We start from the raw sequence: 19,920 nt of genomic DNA on the forward strand, positions 1-19,920 counted from the left end.
AATACCTTTAATAACAAGGATGTACAGAACTCTGCGAAAGTCTTGGGCACACATATGTAGCAAGGGTGAGTTTATGTATTGCTCTATACTGCCGATACAAAAACAATTCGTGACAGATGTGAGTGATGATAAATCTGATTCTGATATGGGTATCTATTGTGGACTGAGAGTGAGCAGGGGGCAGGGAAAAAGGGAAAGGAAAGGGAAGGGAGCGGGAAGCACCAGAGGGACATTGTGTAATTATCAATAAGCCAATTGTTTGGAATCAAATGACCTTGTTTGGTGTCTCAGGGCTAGGTGTGTCTGCACCAGTGCAAGCCCCCTCTCCCCCGTCCCCGACACTCATTTTTGTCACCTTTCCCACACCCCTCCCGTGGTACTCCACCCTCGCCATTCCCAACATACTTTGCTCCCACCAGATTTACAAACTCGGTCTCCATTCCACATTGACAAATACAGTCCTGTGCCAAAGTCTTAGGCACCCTAGTTATATGTACTTCATCACACCACCCCCCCCCCCCCCACAACTCATCAGGCTTCACCAAAAGCAGAATTTCCTGGTGGCCAGCCATTTTAATTCCCATCCCCATTCCTGTTCCAACATGTTAGTCCATGGCCTCCTCTTGTGTCAAGATGAGGACAGCCTCAGGGTGGAAGAACAACACCTTATATTCTATCTGGGTAGAATCTGATGACATGAATATTAATTTCTCCTTCCGGTAAAAAAAAGGAAGGTTTTTCTATCTCCTATCTCTCCTATCTTTCTCCTATCCTTCTCTCCTATTCTTCTGTTCCCCACTCTGGCCTTTTATCTCTTCTCATCTGTTTATCACCTCCCCCAGGTCCCCTCCTCCTTCCCTTTCTCCTACAGTCTACTCTCCTCTCCTATCAGATTCTTACCTCTCCAGCTCTTTACCTTTCCCACCCACCTGACTTCACCTATTATCTCTAGCTAGTCTTTCTGCCTCTCTCTCCACCTTTTTATTCTGTCATCTCCCCCTGCCTCCTCAGTCCTGATGAAGGGTCTCGGCCCGAAACGTAAACTGTCTATTAATTTACATATTACAATAAACTGTATTCCTCCAGCATTTTGTGTGTGCTGTTCTGGATTTCCAGCATCTGCAGAACCTTTAAAGTTATCTAGAGTGGAATGTTGCAAATCTTTGTGGCAAAATGTTTTCCCATTTCACTACTAAATAACCACTATTTTTGGATAATATGGCAGAGCTCTCTACTTGTTCCCTAGCTTTATAATTTTATTGCATGGGTATATCTAAGTTCATTCATTTATTTATCAGCTGTACATCGAAACATAAAGTGCTTCTTTCCGTCAACAACCACCACAGTTCAAGCTTGTACTGAGGGGCAGACTGCAAGCATAACCATGCTTTTGGTGCCAACATTGCATGCCCACAACTTACTAACCCTAACTTGTACATCTTTAGAATGTGGGAGGAAACCAGAGCACCTGGAGGAGGTCCACATGGTTGTGGGGAGAGCATACAAATTCCTCACAGACAGCAGTGGGACTGAACCTACTTTACCTGTGCTGTAAAATTGTTACACTATGCTACTGCGGCCTGCCCAGTTTATTGGGATGAATTCTTACTTAAATTAAAAACCTTTAATCCTTGTACAGCCTTTAACTGGAAGACACTCCATCATCTTCAGAATGCAATTGGATTCCATTTATTTGCTCATGATTAAATTGACTCCATCCTATTCCCTTGTTAATTGTTCAGCACGCTGTCCTGAGTTACTCCCTGGATTTACCCACTGAGCTGAAATGAAGGAGGAAGTGTTGGAAACACGCAGGTTATGCAATAGGAACAGTGAGAGAAATGAGAATTAATGTGTCAAGTCAAGGTTTCCCTCAGCATTCTGCAGATGCTGGAGATCTTGGAGCAACACTCACAAAATACTGGAGGAACTCAGCAGGTCGTCAGCATCTGTGGAAATGAATACATAGTTGATGTTTTGGGCTGAGACCCTTCATCTGGATAGTGCTGGCAGGTGATAGATGGATCCAGATGTGGGGAGTGGAGAATGGAGATGGTGTCGGAGGCTGGCAGGTGAGAGGTGGATCCGGGAGTGGAGAGTGGGAACGGTGTCAGAGGCTGACAGCTGAGAGATGGATCCTGGTGAGGGGAGAGGTGAGTAGGAATGGTGTTGGAGGCTGGCAGGTGAGAGGTGGATCCAGGTGTAGAGAGTGGGAACAGTGTCAGAGGCTGGCAGGTGAGAGGTGGATCTGGGAGTGGAGAGTGGGAATGGTGTCAGAGGCTGACAGCTGAGAGATGGATCCTAGTGAGGGGAGAGGAGAGTAGGAATGGTGTTGGAGGCTGGCAGGTGGGAGATGGATCCTGGTGAGGGGAGAGGAGAGTAGGAATGGTGTCAGAGGCTGGCAGGTGAGAGATGGATCCTGGTGAGGGGAGAGGAGAGTAGGAATGGTGTTGGAGGCTGGCAGGTGAGAGATGGATCCTGGTGAGGGGAGGTGAGGGAAGAGGAGAGTGGGAATGGTGTCAGAAGTGGCTCAATTGTAGGCTACTTGTCCATTGTAAATTGACCTGTGGTTAGGCTAGGATATACTGGCTAGCAGGTCATTGATCATTGTAAATGGTGCTGTGATTAGGCTCAGGTTAAATCAGTAGGTTGCTGGGAGGTGTGGCTTGTTGGGCTGGAAAGGCCTGGTCCCGCTGTGTCAGAATTAGTTTTAATATCACTGGCATATGTCATAAAATTTGTTGTCTCTATGGCAGCAGTACAATGCAATACATAATAATAGAGAAAATGTGAATTACAAGTATATATAATAAATATTTAAATTAAATAAGTAATGCAAAAAATGCAGAAATAAAAAAAATAGTGAGGTAGTGTCAATGTCCATTCTGAAATCAGATGACAGAGGGGAAGAAGAGGCTTCTGTACCTCCTTCCTAATGGCAGCAATGAGAGAGACCATGTGCTGGGTGATGGGGATCCTTAATGAAGGATGTCGCCTTTTGAGGCATTGCTCCTTGAAGATGTCAAATAAATAAATAAACAAATATTCATATATGGATGTATATCTACATGCATTTGTGTGTGCAGCATCAAAATTTGTCCAGAGACTGACTTGTGCTTTAAATTATCTGTTGACAAACTTTCCATTAGTTCTGTGAAGTTGTAGAAAATAGTTTAATAAGTTTTCTTTCTGTGAGGAATGTTGCATATTCACTTATTAAGGGTCAATAGGAGTCTAAATCCTGATTCGACACTGGAATCACTATTTTTCCCCAATGTATTTTTTATGCTGCTTATTAGCATGCGCATTGTAAACATTTGTACATAAAATATCAATGCTCTTAAATAGGTACTTGTTCTGTTAGAATATAATAGGAAATATTGCATCATAAATACAAGATCTCAACCACACAATTAGGAAACTATTTTTGTCACTTGTAGTTGTAGTTCAGAATGCAAGTGTTTTAGAAAATAATTTTAGAAATGGGTGATAGGAGTTTTTGCTTAACGTTTTAATTCTCTTAAAATTGGAAGAACTGAAATATTTTAGGAAGTTTTGATTTATTTCAAAGTTCAAAGGATGTATATGTCACCATTCACTACCCTGAGATTCACTTTCTTGTAGACATTTACTGTAGATACAAAGAAACGCAGTAGAATCAATGAAAAACTACTTACAAACAACCAGTGTGGAAAAAAAGATAAACTGTGCAAATACAAATTATAATATTGTAATAATACAGGATAAACAAGCAAGAACAATTTACTTAATAGATACAGCTACTTCAAACACACACAACTTACAGAAATCAATGTGAAAAACACCAAAAATATGCGGAATTAAAAGAGGAAATTGAAAGACTATGGAACATGTACAAGGTATAATTGTCCCAATAATATCTGCAACTGGTATCATCCCACAGTCACTACACAATAGCATTAAACAATTAGGCCTACACAGCAATATTTATGTAAATCTCCAGAGCCACAATACTAAACACCACTAGGATAGTCCGAAGGTTCCTAGGAATTGAGAAATGAGTGTGCCCGTACCTCAGGTTTTACCAGCTTGAACTGAGAAAAAAATTAATAATAATAATATATAATACTGAGAACATGAGTTGCACAATATTTGAAATTAAGTCCATAGGTTGTGGAATCAGTCCAGAGTTGAAGTGAGTGAAGTTATCCCCTTTGGTTCAGGAGCCTCATGGTTGAGGGATAATAACTGTTCCTGAACCTGGCTCCTGTACCTCCTTCCCAATGGCAGGAGCAAGAAGAGAGCATGATGGCCTGGATGATAGGGGTCCTTGATGATGGATGCTGCTTTCTTGTGGCAGCACTCCTTGTAGATGTGCCCAATGATGTGGAGGACTTTTCCTGTGATGGGCTGGGCTGGGCTGGGCTGGGCTGTATCCACTGCATTTTGTAGGCTTTTCTGTTCAAGGGCATTGGTGTTTCCGTACCAGGCTGTGATGCAACCAGTGAAGATACACTCCACTGTGCATCTGTAGAACTTTGTCAGAGTTTTAGATTGGTTAGGACCATGATACCCACCTAGCTAGTCCTAATTCCTACATTCAGCCCAAATCCCTCCAAGTCCCACCTTTCCATGTCCCCATCCAAATGCTCCTTAAATACAATTGTACCTGCCTCAACCATTTCCTCTGGTATCTCTTTCCACACGCTCACAACCCTCTGTGTGAATGAAGTTAGCCCTCAGACTTCTTTTAAATTTTTTCCCTCCTACCCTAAATCTATGCCCCCCCTAGTCCTGGACTCCACCTCCCTGGAGAAATGAATGTTACTGTCCATCTTAACTGTGATTTTATAAACCTCTCAACCCAGGTTGAGAACCCAAGCTGGGGTGCACGGACCCCTCGGTTAATGGTAGGGGTCCATGGCATAAAAAAGGATGGGAAGCCCTGCTCTATAAGGTCACCCCTCGTTCTCCTGTGCTCCAAGGAATAAAGACCTAGCCTGGTCAGTCTCAGGCTCTCTAGCTCTGGCAACATCCTCGTAAATCCTCTCTGCACTCTTTCCAATTTCACCATATCTTTTCTATAACAGGGTGAGCATGTACTTCAACCGTGGCCTCACAAACGTCTTAGGCAATTATGACTTAATGTCCCATCTCCTAAGCACTGTGTCCGACTGATGAAGGCCAGTGTGCTAAATGCCTTTTCACCACCCTGTCTACCCAGGACTTAAATATGCATGTTCCTCTCAGAGTCTACTCATTTCAATTCTACTTCCCATTCCGACATGTCAGTCCATGACCTCCTCTATTGCCACGATGAGGCAACACACAGGATGGAGCAGCAACATCTTATATTCTGCCTGGGTAGCCTCCAACCTGATGGCATGAACATCGATTTCTCGTATTTCTGGTAATTGTACCCTGCTCTCCTTCACCATTCCCCATTCCTGTTTCCTGCTCTCACCTCATCTTCTTACCTGCCCATCACCACCCTCTGGTGCTCCTCCCCCTTCCCTTTCTTCCATGGTATTCTGTCCTCCCCTATCAGATTCCCCCTTCTCTCCAGCCCTGTATCTCTTTCACCGGATTTTCTCGTGTTTGTGTTTCTCGTGGTTGCTATTGGAAGTCCATGATTTATCCCCTCCTAGTTTTCAGACCTCTTCAAGATTCAACATTGTTTATTGTCATTCTTCAATAGAGAAGGAAATGATTGTTACTCCAGATCTGATACAGCATAAAAACACAATACATATTAATATTAAACCAGTCCTATCAAATATACAAGTAAGTGTTGAGTGTGGCCGTGCATACAAAGATTAGCTTATACACATAGTCTGATAGTACATACATACAGTAATGCTAGGTGCAGGATTATCTGAACGTAAGGTGACTCTGGCGAATCATGACTATGTGGGTTTCCTCTGGTTTCCTCCCACAGTTTGGTTGGTAGGGTAATTGGTTATTACAAATTGTCCCGTGTTTAGGCAAGAGTTAAATCGGGGGTTGCTGGGTGGCGTAGCTTGAAGAGCTGTACATCCATAAATAACTGAATAATGTGATAATAACTCAAGTAAGTATTGTTACCAATCCATGATATCTGGTTTAATTGGAATATCCTTATTTTCTTTATTTAAAAAGAAATTATTTGTAGTTACATCATGGTGACAGGATCCTCCAGGCCAACAAGCTCACACTACTCAATACATTCACATAAGCAATTAACCTACTAACCAGTACATCTTTAGATTGTGGGAGGAAACCGGAGCACCCGGAGGAATCCCACGCGGTCACAGGGAGAACATGCAAACTCCTTACAGGCAGTGGTGGGAATTGAACCCGTGTTGCTGGTGCTCTATAGAGTTACGCTAACCGCTACATCACAGGGCCACTTTTAAGTTCTGCATTTTACAATGGTCACTCACACTGAGGTAGACCAAGCTAGCTAAAACAGAAACAGTTGTTGAATTATTTTTCAGGGGGTTTACAGCCCAGTGGTTTGGTGTTGTATAAAGAGCTTTGTGCATTTTGTTCGAAAATCTCCTAAAATAGTCAAAGAGCCCCAAATAACACATGTTTTCAATGATAAAAGCAGCATTGGGGAGCTTTTGCTCAGGCAGTGTTCCTGGAACAGCATGCTCCCAAGGCTGTGTTGGCTGCCGGTGAAAGTTCGTGTCGTGCTGCTGCTGCTGACTCTTTCCCTCTGGCAGCACAAATCTTTACAATGTGTGCCGCTTTTATAAGACTTCTCCCACGTTTGAAATCAGTACGGCTGCTGCAACGCGTACACTCCAGATTTGCCAGTGCAGGAAGGGATTGTGCTCTCCGGTGGGCAGCAGCAGTGTCATCTCACTGGGAGGAGACGGTGATGCACAGACATTCTGAACAGGGCAGGAACCCAACGCGAACCGCCAATCCCTGGGGACTGGTCTGATTGCTGTGAGTTTCCTGCAGTCAGCAACAGCCAAGAATACATGTAGTGGTCGGTATTAACTTCCATCGCGGGATCAAAACTGTGTTTAGAGTGCTGAAGAAGGGTCTCAGCCCAGACTATTGACTGTTTATTCATTTCCATAGATGCTGCTGAGTTCCTCCAGCATTTTGTGTGTGTGTTACTTTGTGTTTAGATTTGCTGTGCAGTGATTTCAAGAAAGAAACGTTCAAATATCCCATTTGGGACATAAATTGTTATTTAAAGCGAATGCCGTCCAATTAAATAATCTAGGGATTTGACAACCGCATTTTAAACAAAAAGTCCTTAACTTTGTTGAAAGTTTTATATTTTATCTTTGTGTGGAATGCCAGTTAGCTTAGGGTGGACCAGCATATTCTAAACAAAGTATGTTAACAAGACAATCTGTGCTGTGCTTTGTATTGAATAAAGTGATGAAATTCTTGGCAATGCACAAAGTGCTGGAGGAACTCAGCAGGTCAGGCATCATCCATGGAAATGAATAAATGGTCGACTTCTCGGCCCGAAATGTTGATTGTCTATTCATTTTCATAGATGCTGCCTGACCTGCTGAGTTCCTCCAGCATTTTGTGGGTGTTGCTCTGGCCTTCCAGCAGTTGAAGACTCTTTCATGCTTATGATGAAATTTTTGGTTGTTCTTGGTCACAGAATACTAAGTAATTGTTGAAACGTTGAAATAATTGTTCCTTTGCAATCTGGTGTTTGTCTTGTTGAGGCCTCCATCAGTCAGGGTCGACCATGGATGTTACATCCTAGCTGTCTAGATGCACAAACCAGGGCAGTACGATGTGGAGAGCAAGCTTTTGCCCATGTAGTGAGTTCCCCCTCTCCACACATCTAATGAACCGAAAGCAACAGCAGAGACCAATACAGTCTGGCACCAGCAGCATCACAGGAATTGCCAGTCAGTATTGAACTCAACGCAGGACTACCTTAGGAACTTCAGCTCTGGATTTTTCCCTGGGGGTTTTCTCCAGAAACCTTCCCCATGAGTGGGAATAGCTGCAAGGCAGCAGTGGTTTGAGATCAGAGTTTTTCTTCTCCTAGTTGAGCTGCCGAACACAGCTGACGAGCCCCATCTGCCCAAAGCGACTGGCTTTAAGGAGCCAGGAACCTGCCGTTACCTCTTCTCCTGTCAGGAGAAACAATTGGACCCATAGAGTCATAGGAAAGTACAGCACAGAAACAGGCCTTTCTGCCCATCTAGTCCATACTGAACCATTTAAACTGCCTACTTCCATTGACCTGCATCGGGTCTGTAGCCCTCCATGCCCTTATCATCCATGTACCTATCCAAACTTCTCTTAAATGTTGAAATCAAGCTTGCATTCACCACTTGTGTTGGCAGCTTGTTCCACACTCTCATGATGCTCTGAGTGAGGAAGTTTCCTTCCATGTTCCCCTTAAACTTTTCACCTTTCACCCTTAACCCATAACATCTAGCTGTAGTCTCACCCAACCTCAATGGAAAAGGCCTGCCTGCATTTACCCTATCTATACCCTTCAGAATTTTGTATACCTCTATCAAATCACCCCTTAATCTTCTACGTTCCAGGGTATAAAGTCCTAACCTATTCAGTCTTTCCTTGTAACTCAGGTCCTCCAGCCCCGGCAACATCCTTGTAAATTTCCTCTGTACCCTTCAATCTAGTTCCGCTAGGCTTAGTAGCTAACCCACAGGTGAAGGCCAGGAGCTGGACTTAGTTGTCAGAGGCTATCTGAGATGCACGCCATTGGGAGCGTTTAATAGGTAGTAGGACCCAGTGCCGCTACTGGCTATAACAAGCTTAAGGAACTGGTTCTTGTTTTAGCACATTGTAAATCACGACAACCAGTGCAGAATCTGATAAGTTCTACCTGGTGAATTTATGGTATGGTGTTTGTATGTTTTAAGCTCTTCTTTTGTTGTTGCTTTGCTTTGTGGTAAAAGAACAGAATAACTTTGTGGTTGGTTGGTTGGTTTGTTTGTTTTTTTTGTGGTTTATTTATTTATTTATTTGTTCTTCATTTATTTATTGAGATACGGCACAGAATCAACCCTTTTGAGCCGTGCTGCCCAGCAACTCCCAATTTAACCCAGCCTAATCATGGGACAATTTACGATGACCAATTAACCTACCAAGCAGTAGGTTGGTGCGTCTTTGGACTGTGGGAGGAAACCAGAGCACCCAGAGGAAACCCACATGATCATGCGGAGAATGTACAAGCTCCTTACAGACAGTGGCAGGAATTGAATTTGGGTCACAAGTCCCATAAAATGTTGTGCTGACCTCTATGTCACCATGCCCTCCTGTGGTTCTACCTGGTGAATTTATGGTATGTTGTTTCGACATTTTAAGCTTGTTCCTTTGTTGATTTTTGCTTTGTGACAAAAGAACAGAATAACTTTGTGATATATTAAATATGTGACGTTAAAGTAGATTGCAAGCCCTACGAACTGCATTCCTCTGACTTAGAGCAGTGGTTTCATATGTTACTGTATGACAAGATCTTTGCAGATACGGGCAGACAGGGAGACATTGAGATATTGGACTATTTGGAATACTGACAGTGGAGAAGCATGGAACATTGTGTCATGTTGAATTTGGTGGAAATAATGGAATATGATCTGCTGGAGATACACTAGTGGGGTGGAATACAAGAGACGGGAAACCTATCCTTGTTCCAAATTCTTGGAGACTGGGTGAAGTTATTCGGACATTTTTAATCATAGGGGAGCCTTGGTGAAGGCGGTGTTGAGATCTTTTCACTAGCTGGAGAATGACGAACAAGTGGTAACAACCTCAAAATAAGGTCCCAGTCATTTAAAACTGAGGCATTCAGAAAAAAACATCTCTCAGAGGGTAGTGAATCTCAGTTCACTGGGATGCTGGAGGTTTCGTCGCTAGAAATGACATCTCTCAGAAGGTAGTGAATCTCAATTCACTGGGATGGTTATTTAAGGTAGAGATAGATAAAGGAGCAAGATTGAGGAGTTCAGGCTTTTGTGGAACTGGCACTGAAGAAGAGATGAGGCGAGAATCGGAACCAGGTTTAATATCACTGGCATATTTTGTGCAATTTGTTGTTTTACTGCAGCAGTGCATACCAATACATAATTATAAAAAATTATAAATTACAATAAGTTTATCTTAAAAAAGTTAAATTTTGAAAGTAATGCAAAAAAGAGAGGCAAAAAAAGTGAGGTAGTGTTCATTGTCCATTCAGAAATCTGATGGCAGAAGGAAAGAAACTGTTCCTGAATTGTTAAGTTTGTGTCTTCAGACTCCTGTACCACCCCCTTGATGGTAGCAAAGAGAAGAGGGCATGTCCTGGCTGATGAGAGCCCTTAATAATGAATGCTACCTTTTTGAGGCATTACCTTTTAAAGGTGCCATCGATGCTGGGCAGGCTAGTGCCCATGATGAAGCTGGCTGAGTTTACAACTTTTTGCAGGTTTTTCTGATCCTGTGTAGTAGCCCTCCCCCACCATATCAGATGGTGATGCAATCAGTTAGAATGCTCTCCATGGTACCTCTATAGAAATTTGCTAGAGTCTTTGGTGACATATCAAATCTCATTCAACACCTAACAAAACATAGCAACTGTTGTGCATCCTTTGTAATTGCATCAGTATTTTGGGCCCAGGTTAGACCTTCAGAGATGTTGACACCCAGGAACTTGAAACTGCTCACCTTTTCTACTGCTGATCCCTCAATGAGGATTGGTGTGTTTTTCCTCTAGTTCCATTTCCTGAAGTCTGCAATCAGTTCTTTGGTCTTACTAACCAAGGTGCAAGGTGGCAAAACCACTCAACCAGCTGATCTATCTGTCTTGTACACCTCTTCATCACCATCTGAAGTTATGCCAACTATAGTTGTGTCGTTGGAAAATTTATAGATGGTTTTTGAGCTGTGCCTAACCACACAGTCATGGGTGTAGAGAGACTAGAGCAGTGGACTAAGCACACATCCTTGAGGTGCACCGGTGTTGATTTGTCAGCAAGGATCAGATGTTAATTCTGATCCCCACAGACTGGCTCCCAGTGAGGAAGTCAAGGGTCCAGTTGCAGAGGGAGGTACAAAGGCCCAGGTTTGGAGCTTGTTGATTAGAACTGAGGGTATGATTGTGTTGAATGCTGAGTTGTATTCAATAAACACCAGCCTATTGTCCAAGTGATTCAGGGTCAAATGGAGAGCCAGTGAGATTGCATCTGCTGTAGACAATTACAGCAATAGGCAAATTGCCATTGATCCAGGAGTACGTTCAGCCAGAGACTCATTCCACCGAGATGTAACACTGAGCGTCATAGGAAGTCATTCCTACCTGTGGCCATCAAACTTTACAACTCCTCTCTCGGAGTGTCAGACACCCTGAGCCAATAGGCTGGTCCTGGACTTATTTCCACTTGGCATGATTAACTTATTATTATTTAATTATTTATGGTTTTATATTGCTATATTTCTTCACTATTCTTGGTTGGTGCGGCTGTAACGAAACCCAATTTCCCTCGGGATCAATAAAGTATGTCTGTCTGTCGTTGCTGAGGTAGGAATTGATTCTAGCCTTGACCAATTTCTCAAAGCACTACCTCACAACGGATGGGAGTGCCACTGGGTGATAGTCATTGAGGCTGCTAACCCTGTTCTTCTTCACCGCCAATTAACGCTGGCATACCTCAGGGATATCTGCTTAGCCCACTGCTCTACTCTCTCTATACACATGAATGTGTGGCTAGGTTTTGCTCAAATGCCACCAATAAATTTGCTGATGATACAACCATTGTTAGCAGAATCTCAAATGGAAATGAAGACGAGAGGACATATAGAAGGGAAATAGACCAGCTAGTTGAGTGGTGTTGCAGCAACAACCTTGCACTCGACATCAGTAAGACCAAAGAGCTGATTGTGAACTTCAGAAAGGGGAGAACGAGGAAACATGAACCAATCCTTATCGAGGAATCAGGTAGAGAGGGAGTGAGCAATTCAATTTCAACTTCCTGGGTGTCAAGATCTCCGAGGGCCAGTATATCGATACAGCTATAAAGAAGGCAAGACAGTGGCTATATTTCATTAGAAGTTTGAGGAGATTTGGTTTGTCACCTAAAACACTCAAAAAACTCTACAGATTTACCATGGAGAGCATTCTGACAGTGGAGGAGGCCATGGATAGATAATTTGGAAAGGGAAAGGGGAAAAAATAAGATCTCCCAGTGGCCACCCATTTTAATTCCACATACCATTCTCATTCTGATAAGGTCACATTCAGGTTGGTGAAACAACACCTTATATTCCATCTAGGTAGCCTCCAACCTGATGGCATGAACATCAATTTCCGGTAATGGCTCCCCTCTCCTTCACCATTCCCTATCCCCTTTTCCCTCTCTCACCTTATCTCCTTGCCTCCCTCTGGTGCTCCTTTCCCCTTCTATTTCTTCTATTGTCTTCTGACCTCTCCTATCAAATTCATCCTTCTCCAGTCCTGTGGTTTACAGGGTTCTCTGTTGATGTTGGTACTGGTTCCTGCACATCTGCTGTAGTCTTTCTTCAAACTAGAGGAAGGAAAGGGAGCCTCTGCACTGGAGGAGCCAAACACACGTTGTGTGACCACTGTCTAGAGCATCACCATTCAAACTACAACAGAGACTTGAGCTACCAGCTGCCTGTCACTTGAATTCTCCCTCTTGCTGTGAATGCTTAGTTTTTGGCCTCATTTAATACGGCAACAAAGCTCAACAAAGCTGGAGGATTGGCACTTCATTGTTGTCCTTGGACTTGTCAAGCACCTTTTCACTACGTCTTATAATAAACAACAATTAACTCAGAGTGCATCGATCATAAGGGTGTTTACTTTACTTGCAGCAAGGGAAAACTAGTACTGCACAAGAGCCGGTGATAGCTTTGAAAAAAACGAGACAGCATAGTCACTCTTTTATATGCCAGTGTTATCTACCTGCGTCAGTCCAAGGATAGGGTCCATTCTGTTCATCCGTTTAATTAACGTACATGACTTTATTCCAGTAATCAAATACACTTGCCATTCTGCAGTTTGTCATATACTCAAGGTCCATCGGCTTAAAGTTGCATGAACACTATTAGCAAAACACGCTGGTACAATACAGGTTCCATTTTGTTGCAGATAAAAATTGCCATTTCGCTGCTACAAGTAAGGTACATCTCCACAGCTTCAACGTTGAAGTTAACAATTTCTGATAACCAGCGTTTCCAAGTTTGTGTCAGAACTGACCAGTTCTGATGAAGAGTTATCATTCTAGAATGTTACTCCATTTTTCTCACTCTACAGAGGTTATCTGACCTGCTGAATGTTGCCAAATTTGCCACCTTTTATTTTGAATTTCTAGTAGCATCAATGTTTCATATCCTATGGTTTCTGTATTATCTGTTTACTCTACTCTTTATTGCCATTGACTTCCTTCTGTTTACGTCTGACAAGTCATCTCCAATAAGGCCCAACATTCAGTTAGAAGTGAAACCACAAGTCTCTCTGTCACCCTGAGTCTCCACATACATCCTCTTCTCTCCAATCCTCCCCATTCACTGCCACTCAAGCCACATCTGATTTCTAGCTTTTCCTCAAAAGCAATGTTAGCTCTAGTTCTCTCTGTATGGATGCTGGCTGACCTGCTGAATATGTTCAGCATTTTCTAATATTACAATCTACACACACTCTGTGGGCAGTTTATTAGATATGCCTATACATCTGCCAATTAATGCAAATATCTAATCAGCCAATAACGTGGCAGCAACTCAATCCATAAAAGTACGTTGACATGGTCATGAGGTTCAGTTGTTGTTTGGACCAAACATAAGAATGGGGAAGAAATGTGATCCGAGTGACTTTGACCCTGGAATGATTGTTGGTGCCAGACGAGGTGGTTTGAGTATCTCAGAAAGTGCTGATCCCCTCGGGTTTTCAAGTACACCAGTCTCTAGAGCAGGGATTCTATACCTGGGGCCCACTGACCACTCAGTTAATGGTTAGGCTCCATGGCATATTAAAGGTTGGGAACCCCTGCTCTGGAGTTTGCAGAAAATTGTGGAAGAAACAAAAAAAAAGTCCAGTGAGCACCAGTTCTGTGTCAAAAATGCCTTGTTAATGAGGGAGATTAGAGGAGAATGGCCAGACTGTTTCAAGCTGACAGGAAGGCGACAGTAACTCAAATAACCGCGCTTTACAACAGTGGTGTGCAGAAGAGCTTCTCTGAAAACTCATCGCATTGAACCTTGAAGTGGATGAACTACAGCAGCAGAAACCCACAAATATGCACTCAGTGGGTACAGGTGGTAACTAATAAAGTGGCCACTGAGTGTATAATACAGATTAATACCAACAGTTCTAATGGGAGAAATCTTGCGTCCCCTATCCTTAATCTCAACAGTTGAATCCTTGGTTACATGCATTATTATTTAGCTCTTTCTAATATGGAAATCCACACTGGTCAGCTATTGAAATATTTAAAACCTCTGGTGTTTTCAACATTAATGTTAATATTAGAATTTTAATTAAGCCTGCCTTAGTTTGCTGCATGGAGTTCCTGCCTACTTTTAGCCAGTGTAACAATCGATATAATTTAAAAATCCATTTAATTGCTGTACTTGGGTTTTTTAAAAGCACTTAATGCACAATATTGTAGTTAATGGCAGTAACCAGCACTCTGCTGTTCAGCTGACTGGGGGACTCTCAAGCACCAAGGTCAAAGTTATGATTGCAACCCTGGAAGTTTACGTGGCTTCGTGCTGATTCTTGAATTAATTTGCCTAGTTGAGGTCTAAGTGGAGAAGGTTGATTAGTCATCAGCAACAGATCCAGCTTCATCACGATGGATCCAGCTTTATCAATCTCGGATCCAGCTTCATCATGATGGATGCAACCTCATCAACAATAGATCTGGCCTCATCAACAATGGAACTGGCCTCATTAACAACAGATCCAGCTTCATCAACATGGATGCAGCTTCATCAACAATGAGTCCAAATTCATCAGCAACAGATGTAATTTTATCAACAATGGATCCAGCCTCATGAAAAATAGGGTCAGCTTCCCACCTATCTTCTCATTCTCTGGCAGAGAACAATCATTTATTCGGCTTTAAAAGTAACCGTGACGCAAGGTGAGCAAAGAAGGCTGAGTGGAGATCTGATCAACATTGACATGATCAGATCAAATTGGTAGAGGTAAGTAATTCCCAAAGATGGGTGCTTCATGGATCCAAAACCACAGATTAAAAATCTGGAGCAAGTGGTAAAAGGGAAGTGTGAAATAAGTCTCTTTTACTAAGGATCTCATTGAAACCTATCGAATATTGAAATATCTCAATGGAATGGACATGGAGAAGATGTGTCCTATAGTAGGGGAGTCTAGGACCAGAGGGCACAGCCTCAGAATAGAAAGACATCCATATAGAATAGAGATGAGGAGAAGTTTCTTTAACCAAAGGGTGGTAAATCCGTGGAATTCATTGACACAGATGGTTGTCGGGGCCAATTCATTGGATATATTTAAAGCTGAGGTTGATAGGTTCTTGATTAGACTGGATATCAAAGGTTACCAGGAAAAGGCAGGAGAATGGGGTTGAGAGGGATAATAAATCAGCCATGATGGAATGGCAGAGCAGACTTAATGGGCCAAATGGCTTAATTCTGCTCCTATGTCTTATGGACATATGTGGTCATAGTTTGGGATTGGCCTCATGTAGGGATGTTGGAAATGCAATCAATTAGGACTTTTGATTGGAAAGTGGATGGGCACACAAGAATGACCTTGCAAACTTTGGGGGAAATAATTAGAGAACATTTCCAGAGAAAAATGTGAAGTGATTCACATTGGCAGGTTGAATTTGAAGAAAGAATACAGGGTTAATTGCAAGATTCTTAGCAGTATGGAGGAACAGAGAAATCTTGGAGTTCGTGTCCATAGTTCCTCAAAGTTACCACACAAGTTGATCGGGTGATTAAGATAGATAGATAGATAGATACTTTATTCATCCCCATGGGGAAATTCAACTTTTTTTCCAATGTCCCATACACTTGTTGTAGCAAAACTAATTACATACAATACTTAACTCAGTAAAAAATATGATATGCATCTAAATCACTATCTCAAAAAGCATTAATAATAGCTTTTAAAAAGTTCTTAAGTCCTGGTGGTAGAATTGTAAAGCCTAATGGCATTGGGGAGTATTGACCTCTTCATCCTGTCTGAGGAGCATTGCATCGATAGTAACCTGTCGCTGAAACTGCTTCTCTGTCTCTGGATGGTACTATGTAGAGGATGTTCAGAGTTATCCATAATTGACCGTAGCCTACTCAGCGCCCTTCGCTCAGCTACCGATGTTAAACTCTCCAGTACTTTGCCCACGACAGAGCCCGCCTTCCTTACCAGCTTATTAAGACGTGAGGCGTCCCTCTTCTTAATGCTTCCTCCCCAACACGCCACCACAAAGAAGAGGGCGCTCTCCACAACTGACCTATAGAACATCTTCAGCATCTCACTACAGACATTGAATGACGCCAACCTTCTTAGGAAGTACAGTCGACTCTGTGCCTTCCTGCACAAGGCATCTGTGTTGGCAGTCCAGTCTAGCTTCTCGTCTAACTGTACTCCCAGATACTTGTAGGTCTTAACCTGCTCCACACATTCTCCATTAATGATCACTGGCTCCATATGAGGCCTAGATCTCCTAAAGTCCACCACCATCTCCTTGGTCTTGGTGATATTGAGACGCAGGTAGTTTGAGTTGCACCATATCACAAAGTCCTGTATCAGTTTCCTATACTCCTCCTCCTGTCCATTCCTGACACACCCCACTATGGCCGTGTCATCAGCGAACTTCTGCACATGGCAGGACTCCGAGTTATATTGGAAGTCTGATGTGTACAGGGTGAACAGGACCGGAGAGAGTACGGTTCCCTGCGGCGCCCCTGTGCTGCTGACCACCGTGTCAGACCTACAGTCTCCCAACCGCACATACTGAGGTCTATCTGTCAAGTAGTCCACTATCCAATCCACCATGTGAGAGTCTACTCCCATCTCCGTTAGTTTGTGCCTTAAGATCTTGGGCTGGATGGTGTTAAAGGCACTAGAGAAGTCAAGGAATGTAATCCTCACAGCACAACTGACCCCCTCTAGGTGAGAGAGTGATTTGTGCAGCAAATACGGTTTGCAAAGGAGGTGCATGACATGTTGGCATTCATTAGTTCAAGAGCCATGAGGTAATGTTGTAGCTCTGTAAAACCACGGTGGGACCACACTTGGAGTATTGTGTTCAGTTCTGGTCATCTCTGTATAGGAAAGATGTGAAAGCTTTAGAGAGGTTGCAGAGGAGATTTACCAGGATGCTGCCTGGATTGGAGAGCATGTCTTATGATGATAAGTTGAGCGAGCTAGGGGTTTTCTCTTTGAAACGAAGGAGGATGAGAGGTGACTTAATAGACAAGAAGCGTAAATTGAATTGTCATCCTGAGACTTTTTCCTGGGATGAAATGGTTAATATGAGTAGGCATAATTTTAAGGCAATTGGAGGATAGTATAAGGTGATGTCAGAGGTAAGGAATTTTACACATAGAGTGGTGGGTGCATAGAACTCCTTGCCAGGGGTGATGGTAGAGATATATTAAGGGCACCTAAGAAACTTAGATAGAGAAATGGAGGGCTATGTAGGAGGGAAGAGTTAGATTGATCTTAGAAAAGGTTAAAGGGTCAGCACATCTTTGTAGGCTGAAGAGCCTGTCATGTGCTCTATGAAATTGCTCTTTTGGGAGATAGAATTAAGTTAATGGGCCAAATGGCCCCACTGTCAGAGATTCTACAACATCTTTCTCAGCTTCACCTTTGGCAAAATGCAAACTGTAAAGTTTACTGAACTAAACCCAGATTTTCTGAATGTTATTTTTTAGATCTACATAATGTCTTACCCATTGCAGGATCTGTCCCTGTGAAACCATTGCCAGTGGCGTTTGTACTACCATGATTTTATGAAGTGAATGTTCTATATCAAAAATAGAACTCATTCTGCTCGGTTTGAGAAGATTTTTTTCTTTATTTCCGTTGGTATTCTAGGGGAATGATTACAAGTCTTAAATTTTTACTGTCGTGATGAATGTTCCAATGTGTTCTGGGGCAAGAATAGGGACAGAACACCTCATGCTTTGATCGGCTCCATCTGAACATAATACAGGCTTTAAAGTTTATTATTCTCATTAACAAGCACATGGTTTAAATCAGAACCTCAGCTCTCACAGGGTCTGAGCATTGCATTGCACACTGTTGGTCCTGCAGTGGGCCCTGGGTATTTCTTCCATTCCCATCAAGACGGCTCAAAGGGGAAAAGCTCCTCAAATTGTGGTCTGGAATTTGCTGTTTATTTTGGGCTGCTGAGGGAATTGGAATTAGTGCGCTTTAGGGAAGGAGGTCTGTCCAATGTGTGAGTAACTCCTCCTGAGATCACTCTTAGTTGAAGTGTGCATTGAAAGGACAGGAGGCTTAAATAGGCAAAGAAAATGGAGGGTTATGTGGGAGGGAAGGATTAGATTGATTTTAGAATAGGTTAAAAGGTCAGTACAATTTCATGGGCGGAAGAGCCTTTACTAATTTATTTATTAAAAGATACAGCACAGAACAGGGCTTTCTGGCCCAATGCACCGCGATGCTTGGCAACCCACCCATTCAACCCTAGCACGATCACAGAACAATTTACAATGACCAATTAACCTGCTAACCGGTATGCCTTCGGAAAACAGGCTCAATAGGCTGAATGGCCTGATGCTGCTCCTATATCTTAAGTTCTTATGGAAAGAAAGGAAACAGAAGACAAATAGGTGAGGGGAAGGCAAGGGTCTCGCCCAGAAACGTCAACTGTTCATTCCTCTCTATAGATGCTGCCTGACCTTCTGAGTTCCTGCAGCATTTTGTGTGTGTTGTTCAGGAGTGTCAGCATCTGTAGAATCTCTTGTGTTTATGATTTGCCCCTCCATAGATACTCCCTCACCTGTTGAGTTCCTCCAGCAGTTTCTGTGTGTTGCTGAACAGTTAGCCTTTTATAGTCAACATAACTAGTAGCAACTTGGGTAGTGGGGTGGGGATACATCTCTACCAAAGGAGGTGTAAGGTGCTCTTTCCCTGCGCTAGTCTGTAGGTCACCCTTGGGCAAGGTGTAGCACCTGCTTAGCCCCTGAACAGGGTCACGTGATGCCATGGGAGCAGCTGGTGCACATCACAAGTCCTGGTTATGCGATCACAGATGCCAGGCAGACAATCTATGAAGAGTATTGATAGTGGCTGGGGTGACCCATCTTGTAAAGACACTGCTCAGAAGAAGGCAATGGCAAACCATTTCCGGAGAAAAATTTGCCAAGAACAATCATGGTAATACACCACAGCACATAATGATGATGTCATATGACACAGCACACAATGATGATGTCATACGAGATGGCACATAACGATGATGAGTAACAACAAGGGTGGCCTCTAGTCCTCCCAGCCAACATATGGTGTTAGCTCCGCCAGCAGTTCAATTTTTGCTCTGGAATCTAGCATCTGCAGTCTCCTCCTGTGGCTCAAGTTTAAACCACATGGTTGGAGCTTTGCAGAAAAGTGATATATCCAGCATGTATTCAAGAGGAATAAATAAATAAGTTACCAATTCCGAGAAGCTTTCTGATTACCAAACAATAAGTGTGAGCTGAAATTTCTATTTTTGTTTATAACATAAACACAGTCATTGCAACTTTATAAACCCCTTCATTCCCCATTGTATTAAGTCAAGGAGGGACTTGAATTCACTCTTGACCTGATATTGGTCATGTTAATTCCTCATGGATGTTTTGATTAAACCTGAACCGAGCAATGTATCTTGTTGTTGCTGTATCTTATTTATTAGAACAGAATAGAACTTTACTGTCATTGCTCAAGACAAGCAGATAGTAGTACTACAGAGGTCCATGCAAAAACAGATATTTATAATGCATGTG

The 19,920-nt window shown here is 42.8% G+C and overlaps 1 protein-coding gene across 17 annotated transcripts in view; it reads left to right on the forward strand.

Moving 5' to 3' along the window:
* Positions 1–19,920, forward strand: part of ahdc1 (AT hook, DNA binding motif, containing 1) — a 282,613-nt gene that overhangs the window by 169,721 nt on the left and 92,972 nt on the right. The window contains exon 1 of one of the 17 annotated variants that reach the window (XM_073028312.1): positions 6,893–6,915. The exons of 14 other annotated variants lie outside the window; for them this stretch is intronic. The gene's annotated coding sequence lies outside the window, so the exon portion shown is untranslated. Of the gene's footprint in view, positions 1–6,892; positions 6,916–6,940; positions 6,959–19,920 lie in introns of those variants that run through there. 2 more of the 17 variants (XM_073028329.1, XM_073028309.1) reach the window with 2 other exon arrangements.

This window comes from Hemitrygon akajei, chromosome 24, assembly GCF_048418815.1.
Source record: "Hemitrygon akajei chromosome 24, sHemAka1.3, whole genome shotgun sequence".
In the NCBI taxonomy this organism is placed as follows: Eukaryota; Metazoa; Chordata; class Chondrichthyes; order Myliobatiformes; family Dasyatidae; genus Hemitrygon; species Hemitrygon akajei.